General features: G+C 42.1%; 1 protein-coding gene across 4 annotated transcripts in view; it reads right to left on the bottom strand.

Annotated features, from left to right (window-relative positions):
- NME7 (NME/NM23 family member 7) overlaps positions 1-11,351 on the bottom strand; it is a 118,677-nt gene that overhangs the window by 979 nt on the left and 106,347 nt on the right. The gene's annotated exons all lie outside the window — the stretch shown is intronic.

Genomic DNA, 11,351 nt, shown 5'->3' with positions numbered 1-11,351 from the left:
CCCTCATTGCCCCACATTTCCCATCCTGCTGATCTTCTCTTGTTTTCTCTTTTAAAATATTACCTGAGACTTTGTTATCTCTAGAGCAGTAAATCGTGTGATGGCAAATTCATACCAGAGGAACAATAAGTCCATTTAACAAAACACAGCAAAAGGAACTGCAGCTGGCAAGGTGTTAGGAGCCCTCCTTAACATCTGACGAAACAATACAGCAAAATCTATAAACGAACAACGTGGCCACATAAGGCTACGTGGCTACGAAAAGTGGCCCACACATATGTAGGAATTGGATGGCACCATTCCTGTGACAGAAGATGGTTTGTCTTGCTGAAACATCAACTCGTTTTGTAGGGAGTGAGTCTTACACGTATGAACAAAAAGGGGAATGGCTTCAGGTCTGAGAAAAGGAACATTGGCTGAAATTGGAGGGCGGATTGCATTTCTGAGGCTGTTCTAAGGTCAGAACCCTGGTCAGACTTGACCCACTGTCCTGTTCCGAGCCGTTATGGACGTGCACTCTGCCTGTCACTTCCTTCCAGAGTTTGCCCAAATCGTGCTTCCCTATAACCCATTCAGACTGTTCCCCACCCGTGACCCTTAGGGTTCTGTCTCTCCTAGGAGACGGAGGAGTGGGGTTATCCCTCTTCCACCAGCGGGACAGACAACATGATCCCTAACAGATAAAAAGTCGCAATGTCAGAGACTGGGTGCCTGACGCACCACTGCCTTCTAACTTGTAACTTCGATTTTGTTCTCTTAGTCAGAAATAACCTTTTAATGTTAAGCCACTGAAATCGGGGGTTTATTTGATAATGTAGCAAATACCTTTTTTTTTTTTAACCAAAGAAGTGAGAGACCTGTACTCTGAAAGCTGTTAAGACATTGAAGAAAGAAACTGAAGAAGATACAAATAAAGGAAAAGATATACTTTGCTCATGGGATTGGAAGGATTAATATTGCTAAAATCTCCCCACTACCTAAAGCAATATACAGACTCAATACAATCTCTATTGAAATACCAAAGGAATTATTCTCAGAATTATAACTAATTCTAAAATTAGTATAGAATCACAAAAGACCCTGAATAGCCAAAAAAAGGGTCCTGAGAAAGAAAAATTGGAAGGTATCATGCTCTCTGATATCAAACTATACTACAAAGCGTAATAATCAAAACTATATTGTCCTGGAATAAAAAGAGTTGTACAGATCAATGGAATAGAGAGCCCAGAAACAAATATTCACTAATATAGTCAATTAATCTATGACAAAGGAGGCAAGGATAGACAATGGGGTGAAGATAGTCTGTTCAATAAGTGTTGGGAAAACTGGACAGAGACATACAAAAAAACTGAAATCGGACCACTTTCTTACACCATATACAAAACCAAAATGGGTTAAAGACTTAAATGTTAGATCTGAAACCATAAAACTCCTAGAAGAAAACTTAGGCTGTAAACTCTTTGATATCACTCTTAGCAATGTCTTTCTGGTATATCTCCCAGAGCAAGGGAAACAAAAGACAAAATAAACAAATGGGACTACATTATACTAAAAAGTTTTGCACAGTAAAGGAAACCATCAACAAAACAAAAAGACGACCTACTGAATGGGAGAATATGTTTGCAAATGATACATCCGATAAGGGGTTAATATTCAAAATATATAAAGAACTCATGCAACTTAATACCAAAGAAACAATCTGATTGAAAAATGGGCAGAGGACCTGAATAGACATTTCTCCAAAGAGGACATACAGAGGGTCACTAGACATATGAAAAGATGCTCAAAGTCACTAATCATCAGAGAAATGCAAATAAAAACCACAATGAGATACCACCTCACACCCGTCAGAATGGCTATCATCAATAAATCAACAAATAACAAGTGTTGGCGAGAATGTGGAGAAAAGGGAACGCTTGTACGCTCTTGGTGGGAAAATAAATTGGTGCAGCCACTATGAAAAACAGTATGGACGTTCCTCAAAAATAAAAATATAGCTGCCATAATATCCAGTAATTCCACTTCTGGGTATTTGTCCAAAGAAAACAAAAACACTAATTTGAAAAGATATATGCACCCCCATGTTCATTGCAGCATTATTAGTAATAGCCAAGATATGAAGCAACCTAGGCATTCATCAATAGATGAATGGATAAAGAAGTGAGATGTGTGAATGAAAACATACACACACACACACACACACACACACACATACACACACTGGAATATTATTCAGCAATAAAAAAGAATGAAATCTTACCATTTGTAACAACTTCAATGGACCTAGAGGGCACATGCTATATGAAATAAGTCAGAGCAAAACAAATACCATATGATGTCACTTATATGTGGAATCTAAAAAAACAAATGAATAAAATAGGGACAGACCCATAGATATAGAGAACAAGCTGCTGCCAAATGGGAGGGTTGGGGGATGGAGAATGAAGGCATGAAGAAGGAACTCTTCTTGCCTTTTATACATTTATCGATGCTTTCTCTTCTTAGTTTACTCCATCCCTGAGTAGACGACACATTCCTTGGGTGTAGGGACAGTGTCATCTACCTTCATGTATTACCACATCTTACAAAGGGGTTTTTACACAAGTCCATTCGAACACAGGCACTTAATTCCTTACACAGAATATAAAGGGAATGAGTTTTTCAAAGGCTGTATTTTTCAAAGGTGGGCTGAGTACCACTTACAAACAAAAGCATTAGAAGGGTTACATTAGAAAGAAGGGAGATAGGCCTTCGGCTCAGAACCTTTGGCAAGCAATACGATCCAGCTAGAATTTAATAACTTGTTTTCATTGTATTTATTTTATTACCCCCAGTTAAGGACAACTAATGCTAATTTTCCATTTATGGCAGTAAAATTATTTACATGTGATAATGACTGTACTTAAAGAAAAATAGTAAATAAAATTTCAGTCGGTGTTCAGGTGTGGTAAAAATGGTGAAAGTGAGAAATGGCTGACTAGCGTTTAAGCACCTCTGCTCAAAATGCAGCGTTTAAAGCAACTAAGGTTTTCGGGTCTCTGCCTGTTTGGGCACCGTCTCATTTGAACTCTACAGTAGAACAATAGCATGCCCTGTCTGTTCAGGCTGCACTTATTACCAGAGGGAACTGCTCCAACTCCAAATTAAAGACGTTATCAGTGATCAGAGACAAAAATCCAGTTATCAGAATCTTTCCCAGTCCAACGATAGCTCAAACTCCTGGCTTCTTAAAGGATTAGTGACACTTCCATCTCAGTGTACATTTGGCCCGTGGAGGAGAACTAGACGAGGTTACTTTGAAAATCCAGGACTAAGGATCTTATGAATACAGAGGGAAACTGCAAGGAGACTGAAGAACAGTTCTAATCGAGTAAAGCCATCTTGGTTTCCAATCCCGCAGAGAAAATGTGCCTCTCATTTCTTCTTCTTCGGGGGGCGAGTGTTAACCAGACATGTTATCGGCCATCCCCTCGGCTCTCCACTGGGAAGGAGGACCAGGAAACGGGGAGGCGAGCCTGTTCGTCTCTCATTAGGACCCATATCCTACCCACTGTGGCACAGAGGTTGGGCAGAGGCAAACCTCTTGGTTCATGTTTTAATTCTGTGCTTTTCTCTCAGAGAGTGTCAGCTTCAGTCTGAGAGATTAAGCACCGCGTTAAGGTATTAGCTCTTCCTGACTACAGAATAGAGCTATGTGGTTTAGCCACAAGGGAACCCCACACCCTAAGAACAGGCCCACATTGTAATAAAACTGGGACGCACTAGCTTCAGCTTGCTTCACCACAGCGCCTTAGCAAAACTGGGTTTTCATACAATGAGGACTCACAAGTGCCTTTGCCAAGGACATGCGTACCTTCCTCCAGTGCTGGCCCTGTGTGGACCAGGTGGGAGGCGGCACACGGGTGATTTGCAAGCTGTCAATTCAGCCTGCCCCAGTGCCTGACATAGTCAGCACTGGAACAGTCCTTTGGCGTAAGTGCTTCCGCTAAAGGCAGTCTGGGCTCGCAGAGGGAAAATTCAGGCCTTGGCAGAAGGGAGGTGAACAATCCATCCATCCTTGCCCGCTCTCACAGCTGCAGCACCCAGAATGTCTTTGGGTTGCAGAGGGACCCCCTCAGGTCTACAGGCTACAAAAATGTTGACTCTTTCTTATATTTGTCTGCTCCATTGGTACAGAGGCCATATTGGAAATGTTTTAAGGAAAAAAACACAAACACGAAAATTTCACACTGAAATGACTATACCTTTCTGTAATTCTGTAAACCCAATGTCCTCAGAGTTCTCTTTTAAAGACCTTGGCTCTTCCGACTGCCACCCACTAGTGAAAACAACTCTCTTTTTAAAGGTGGAAGGTAATTACTCCTCAACCCAGAATACAGTGGTACTGATTTTTCTCTTTAAGGGAAATATATACCTCATTTCTAATATAACTAAAGGTGCAGGAGTCCTTGCTAGAAATTTCTCCTAAAATTATGTTTCGTGACCCATCATCATCTGGCCTGTTCTGCCCTGAAGGTGGTTTTGGTTGTAGCTAGTCTCTGCCCAGACCCTCAAAAAAAATAAAAATATGAGTAGATGTTTGTCACTTCTGTTCCATTATCCTCCCCACCCCCAATGATTAAAAAAGGCCTCTGAGAGGTACCCTATCTCCATGTGAGTCGTGATGATTTTTCAGTACTTACATTTTAAACTTCACTTTTAAAAATATAGAGTCCTGGCTACATATTAAGTGCGTTAACAGATTTTTGTGTGTAACCCCTACAACTTTACGAAGTAGGTATTATTAGTCCCGTTTTTTCAGTTGACAAAACAGGTTTTATCAGAGCTGATATCCTGCCCTGGGGCACACAACTCTGCTTAGTGCCTTGGGTTCTGCCTTTGCTGGCGATGAGCTCTCGGGAGGGAGGGAGCCTGGCCTTGCCATTTCCTGGCTCGATGACCTTGAGTAAGTCATTTCTCTGTTTCTCAGATTCCATATCTATAATAAACCTATTCCATAGGGTTGTTGTGAAGATTAAATGAATTAGAATATGGAAAGCATTTCAAACAGTGCCCGGCATATTGGTAAATACTACATCATAAGGATCATTATTATTGGTTCTCTAATATTCTCCCAAGGCTTTGGCCCATCCTGCTGCATGTCAATGAAGCCACGGGTTTCTGACCGATGCCATCGTGCTCTGGAAACCCAAATGGCGGGAGCCATTCCTGCCCCTTAGAGGACAGCCTACATAACTTAGCAGAGTATGAACACAAAGGCAGATGAGGACCTTTGCAGACAAAGATGGGAAAGAGGCATGAGGACCAAATGCAACATGTGATTTTTGATTGGATCCTGTACCAGAAACAGTTTTTTCTTTTGCTCCAAAAAACATTTGAGGGTGACACTGGTAAGACTGAATGTCTGTTCACAGACAGTAGTACTGTTTTAATTTCCCGATTTCTAGTCATTGTTCTGTGGTGATAGGAAAGAATATCTGGGTTTTAGGAAACATACTCTGAAGTACTGTACAATAGTGGACAAATAATTCTTTTTCTCTCTCAATACTTCACATGTTGACGGGGGTTGCAAACTGTTGCCCTATCTAGAGAGTCAGTACAAGTAGGTGCTCCAGAAATCAGGGCTGGAACCAAGCCCATCTGACACTGTCGTAAGTGATCTGAAGGAAAGAATGAAATCTCCCAGTGAAGCTGGCTTTTCACTGGACACCCCCGCACCCCCAACATTATTAATGTACCAAATTGGTGCGTAAGGCCTCATAATGAAATGGGGAAGTTTGGCAAAACAGGCGGCAGCAGACGTCCATGGGGTCACCTTGGGGCGTTGACAACACAGAGAGCAAAGCATCTCACGGAGGAGGAGTTTTATAAACAATAAATGGTGACTCAGGAAAGGCATGTTGGAGTGAGTCCTGTGGGTCCCTACAGACCGGGCCTCGACAATTGCCGTCTGGGCAGCCATCACTCCTAACTGACCTCAGGGAGGACATGAAATTAAACCCAAGGAATGACAGTACCCTTGCATAAAAACACCACAGGGTATTTCTCTCTTGGGAAATTTCATGTTGCTATAGTTCATACAAATTTCAGTTAGGAAAGCTCGAAGGTGAAAATAATCGAATGAAAACACATTAACTAAAATTATGTCAGAGATAGACATATTAGAAAAGAAAAACTCTTAGATCATATCAGATCGAAGCTGACAGAATGTATAATCAGAATTTAGTAGATAATGAGAGAAATGGTTGGGATGAGCTTTTTCACTTAAATCTGGAAAAAAAATAGAGAGCAAATGTTGACATACTGTAAGATCAAAAGTGACTCCCTTACATCCAAAGATATAAAGTCAAAATGGTTAGAGTCCTAGGTTGATAGTACCTTTTGAAGGGCAAGTTGGAGACCTGAAATGATGTCCTTAATCTTTGATGATAATGTTATAAGAGGCGATTGCCATATTTTTCTACAAAACATCCGCACTGTTACTAGCATAAAAGTTAATCTGGGCTAAATCTATTTGAGTGAAATCTCAAGCTTCTTCTTATGTAATTATTATAGTTCGTGGCACAGTTCCTGGGTAAGGGCAATGGTCCTGAGCTGAGGTGGCCAGAGCTCTTGGTGAGCAGATAGCAGCCTGGGTGACAGCTGCAGAAGGAAAAGAGAGGAACCGCCAGCTCGTGTGAAGAGGATGTCCTGGGCTTCATCCTGCCCCGCTGTCACTGTCCACAGCAGACTGAACCACACGCACCTTCCCTGAAAGTGAACAGTTCCCAAAGTCCCCGCTGGCCACATGGCTCCCTGTGTTACAACAAATCTAGCCTTGGCTTTCATAAAGCACGACAGCTCAGCCTGCTAAAACCGGCACGCTTTCAGCTCCGGTCACTCTTCCTTTCCTGACGCTCAGAAGCACAGAAAGGACTTCACCACTTGAAATGCCCCTTCTTTGACACCCATAACTCCTTCAGGGCATGAGAAGTCCCTCTGCTTCTCCCCACCCCAGAGCTCTTCACGGAGAGCAGAGCACAGATGCTGGGTGGTTACTGTCTGCGGCACGGGTTTCGATTTCTCTTCTTTCTCACAACGTCTCACCCACTCTTTCTCCAAGCTGGCTCTCGATGAAAAGAGGCTTCTCACACAATCTCCATCCCTGCCTGCTGCCAGTCATGCTGACATAACAATAAAGAACACCGACGTTCATCAACAGAATGTCAAGGACTGGCCCTAGGCCAGCCTGGACTACGGCGGGTCTGCAATGAATAATTTAGGGCAGGAAAGACCTGGAGAGGATTTCGGGAGTGAAAGGAGCAAGTGGCTATATTCCTAATAAAAAAGACAAGTAAATAAGATGTTCAGAAAGAGGCAAGTATGCCAGACACAAGTGCTTTTTCTCCCATGAATTCATCTTAACTTATTTTCAAACAAGAGTATCAGCGGCCCATAAATATTCCAAAAGTTCTTTGTCGGGGAGAGCATACAACAATGAATTATTGAACACCTTATCGGTTTAAAGATTTCATGTAGGGTAGCTTGGTTCTTAATTTGTAGCCTCACTGCTACAAATGGTTTAACTCTGCGTTGGCCTCATCAAAAAATCTAGGTAATTTATTTTCATGTCGCATATTCTCTTAAGCTACTTAGAACGGTCGTGTCAGAGGCTAAGACAGAACCCAAGCAATTAAAATACGGATGACACTGCTATCGACATACCATTTCTCTGGTGCTACTGTCGAGACTAATGCTGACAGATTCAAGAAGTGTTTTAACACAGGGAGACAGTCTCTCTTTCCACGGAGTCTGTCTTTGGGGACTTTATGGGAAGAGAAAGATGGTGGGAGTTCAAGAAAAGAACAGTAATGACAGCCAAACACCAATATTGGGAAATAATGTGGTAGAGACCGCCAGTGCCTGCCCAATCCTCATTCTCCCTTCTTCCTTCATAAAGAGAATTTTGATTGTGCTGGGGCAGTAGAGAGTGCAGATGCCAATACACACGGGGTGAGAAGAGGACTGTGACTAATTTCTGACCCATGTCCTTTAAGCAGAAGTTGTTGGGCAGGGCTTACAGGAAAGCTCGCTAAAAGCAGGCACCCACGGCTGGTCATATTCTTTTGCCCTTGGCCCTTCGGGTCTTTCTGCCTGGAATGAGCACATGATACTGGAGACAGACTAAGGCAATCACAAGGGGAAGGCCAAGATTATCGCAGAGATCTCCGATCGGAATTCTTGAGCTGCGTAGCCCAAGCCTGTCACGGCCTACCTCCTCACTTCTTGTTTCACAACAAGAAAACCTCTCATCTGTTCTATTTTTGGCATCTCTATTCCTAGCAGCCAAATTCTTAAAGGCTATAAATAACTGTAATTACCATGACGGTAACAGTGACAACCAGAGCACTATTCTAAATGCTCTGCGTTCCTGATCTCATTTAGTGCCCACAATCCTCGGCGATCTATGATTATTATCTCTACGATAATGGAGGAGAGTGAGGTTTAGGTCCCACACCTCCCTGAGAAGCACACTTAGGAAGTGGGTCCTGACATCTCATTCTGACGGTGTGTGTGGTGCTTTCCACCGCCCTGCTGAGTGAAGTAAAACTGCACGGAGCTTGGTGGGGGTTCTGGGGTCCCGTGTGCTATTCTCCACCACTCTCCTCCTCTCTGTTAAACACACACCTCCCATTTAAGCATATCGGATAAAGACCCCTGAAACCTCTTGGTCCTGGGCGCTGTCGGAGGACACTTGGGTTGTTTCTATGTCAAATAATGCTGCACGTACATAATGGAAATATCATTACAGATAAGTGTTTTCAAATTTTCGGGTAGAGACTCAGAAGAGGGATGGCGGGGTCATGTGGTAGCACTATTCTGATTTGTTTAAGGAACCTCCATACTGGTTTCCATAATGGCTGCACCAATTGGCATTCCCACCAGAAGTATGCAAGAATAAAGATGTGGTACATACATAGGATGGAATACTACTCAGCCATATAAAAAGGTGAAATATTGTCATTTTTGATAACATAGATGGGTCTTGAGAGCATAAGGCTAAGTGAAATAAGTCAGATGGAAAAGGAAAAGAACTGTATGATTTCGGTTATATGTGGGATATCCAAAAAGCAACAAACAAACAAAAGAACACACTCGTAGACACTGACAACAGAACGGTGGTTACCAGAGAGGAAGGGGGTGAGGGTAGGATGAAGAGAGGAAAGGGAGTCAAATACATGAAGGAGACTGGACTTCACGTTGTAAAGATATACATCTGAAACTTACATAATATTATTCTCAACCAAGGTCACCCCAATTAAAAAAAATTAAAAAAGAAAAGATTTCTAAAACATACAGGATTCATGTTTCACGGGTGAAGTCAGATCACACAGTTCCAGAAAGAAAACCTTCCCTGTGTGAGAATCTGGAACTGCGTCCTACTTTTCTGTCCACTCCCCTAACACAGGGGGAAATATCTATACCTGCGGCAGGATATACTTGGGATGAGATCAAAAACAGAACCCAAAACAAACCACTCGAAGCTGCCTGTGATGTTTCCTAAGGGGATTTTTCCGAGGCCCCTTCCAAGCATGAAATGGCCTTTCCAATCACAGCTGCTCTTTAAATCAACCATAACACGGCAGTACATTTGAGGGAAATTTTGGGGTGCTGGCTATTACAGTTAGGTCAACTGAAGAGTAACCGAATAGTTTGGAAAATCAGAATCACAGAAATTAAGAACTGAAAGACAGAGACCTAAGAGAATGTTATACAATCCCGTCAATTACATTGCTTTCTCTTTTTTATGTATTTTCCATTTCCTAAAGATGAATAACAGCAGAAAATGCTGATGTTTAACATTTCTAGTTCAGAGATCCATCTGGGCCATGTAAAACTAGACAGGCTTATGACACATTCAGTTTGGGAGAGGAGGCACCGGTTTCCTAAGTATTCTACTTTGTTCTTCCTCTAAGCCATTCTCTATACAATCACCAGTTTCCTTATATCACTTCTTACTTAGCAAAGAAGACACAACCCATCGTAACCTGGACCTCGTCTGCTATTCCAAATTCCACCACAACCACCTCTACCAATTCCACCCTGATCACGTATACACCTCACATTTTAAACTCTAGCCCCTCTAATTTCAAATCATTGCTGGAATATTCCACCTTCTGTTGTATTTCGGGGTCTCTAGACATATAATTCCTTCTGCCCAGAATGTTCTTCCTGGGCCTTCGTCCTCCCATCCTCAGCATCTCTACGCTAAACCACCAACCAACCAACAAACAGAAAACAAAGAAAAATTCTGTGGAGCTTTAAAAAACTCATAAATGCCCAGACTAATCATTTAATCATAGGGCAGTAAATATTTCAGGCAGTGTGGGCCATACATCTACCCAATCTGCTGATGTAGCTACAGATAGTCAGGGACATTATGTAAATGAACAGATGTGGCTGTGTTCTAATAAACCTTTATTTACAAGAGCAGGGAGTGGGCCAGATTTGGCTAGCGGGCCGTGGTTTACTGACCCCTCGTCATGCTGTGTGTAATAGCACACATCTCTCTAGCTGGCAATGTACGTTTCCCATGAGGATATCAATGAACAGCAAAATCACACTGATCATACACAAGAGAAGATATTTTGTCAGAAGCCGTTTCTGCCATGTGGGATGTCTTCATACTTCTTGCCAAAAAAATCTAATTAAAAATAGTTTTGAAACACATGAAAGCTAATTTTTCAGGGTAAGGACTATTGATCATACTTGAGTAAATGATATAACATACATTTATATCATTTAACAGTTCTTGGTACTTGACAAATGGTACTTAAATATCATACTAATTGAAACCAAATGGAATACAAATTCACCTTATTATTGGTGAATTGTGCAAGGTGCTTTGTTTTGCTTTGATGTGGCTCCCTCCCTCTGTCCCTGTCTCTCCTTCCTTCCTTCCTTCCTTCCTTCCTTCCTTCCTTCCTTCCTTCCTTCCTTCCTTCCTTCCTTCCTTCCTTTCCTTCCTTCCTTCCTTCCTTCCTTCCTTCCTTCCTTCCTTCCTTCCTTCCTTCCTTCCTTCCTTCCTTCCTTCCTTCCTTCCTTCCTTCCTTCCTTCCTTCCTTCCTTCCTTCCTTCCTTCCAGAATTGTATGACTTACAGAAAGAGCCAAAAGCTCACTCTAACTTTAGTCACTACACAAAACCATATTTATTATAGCTTAGAGACAGTAAGGACATAGAGCCTGGTGCTAGTGAAATTGATGCATTAGTATGTTTCTTGACTGATACTCAAGGCTTTGCGATTCTCATCACAGCAGCAATCTAAGGAAAAGGTCTTATTTGTCTCCAGGGACCTTGTTTCCTACAAAG

The sequence above is a fragment of the Rhinolophus hipposideros genome (assembly GCF_964194185.1).
Source record: "Rhinolophus hipposideros genome assembly, chromosome: 19".
Taxonomy (NCBI): domain Eukaryota; kingdom Metazoa; phylum Chordata; class Mammalia; order Chiroptera; family Rhinolophidae; genus Rhinolophus; species Rhinolophus hipposideros.
The sequence above is the reverse complement of the archived record's forward strand: the minus strand, read 5'-3'. Positions and strand labels throughout refer to the sequence as shown.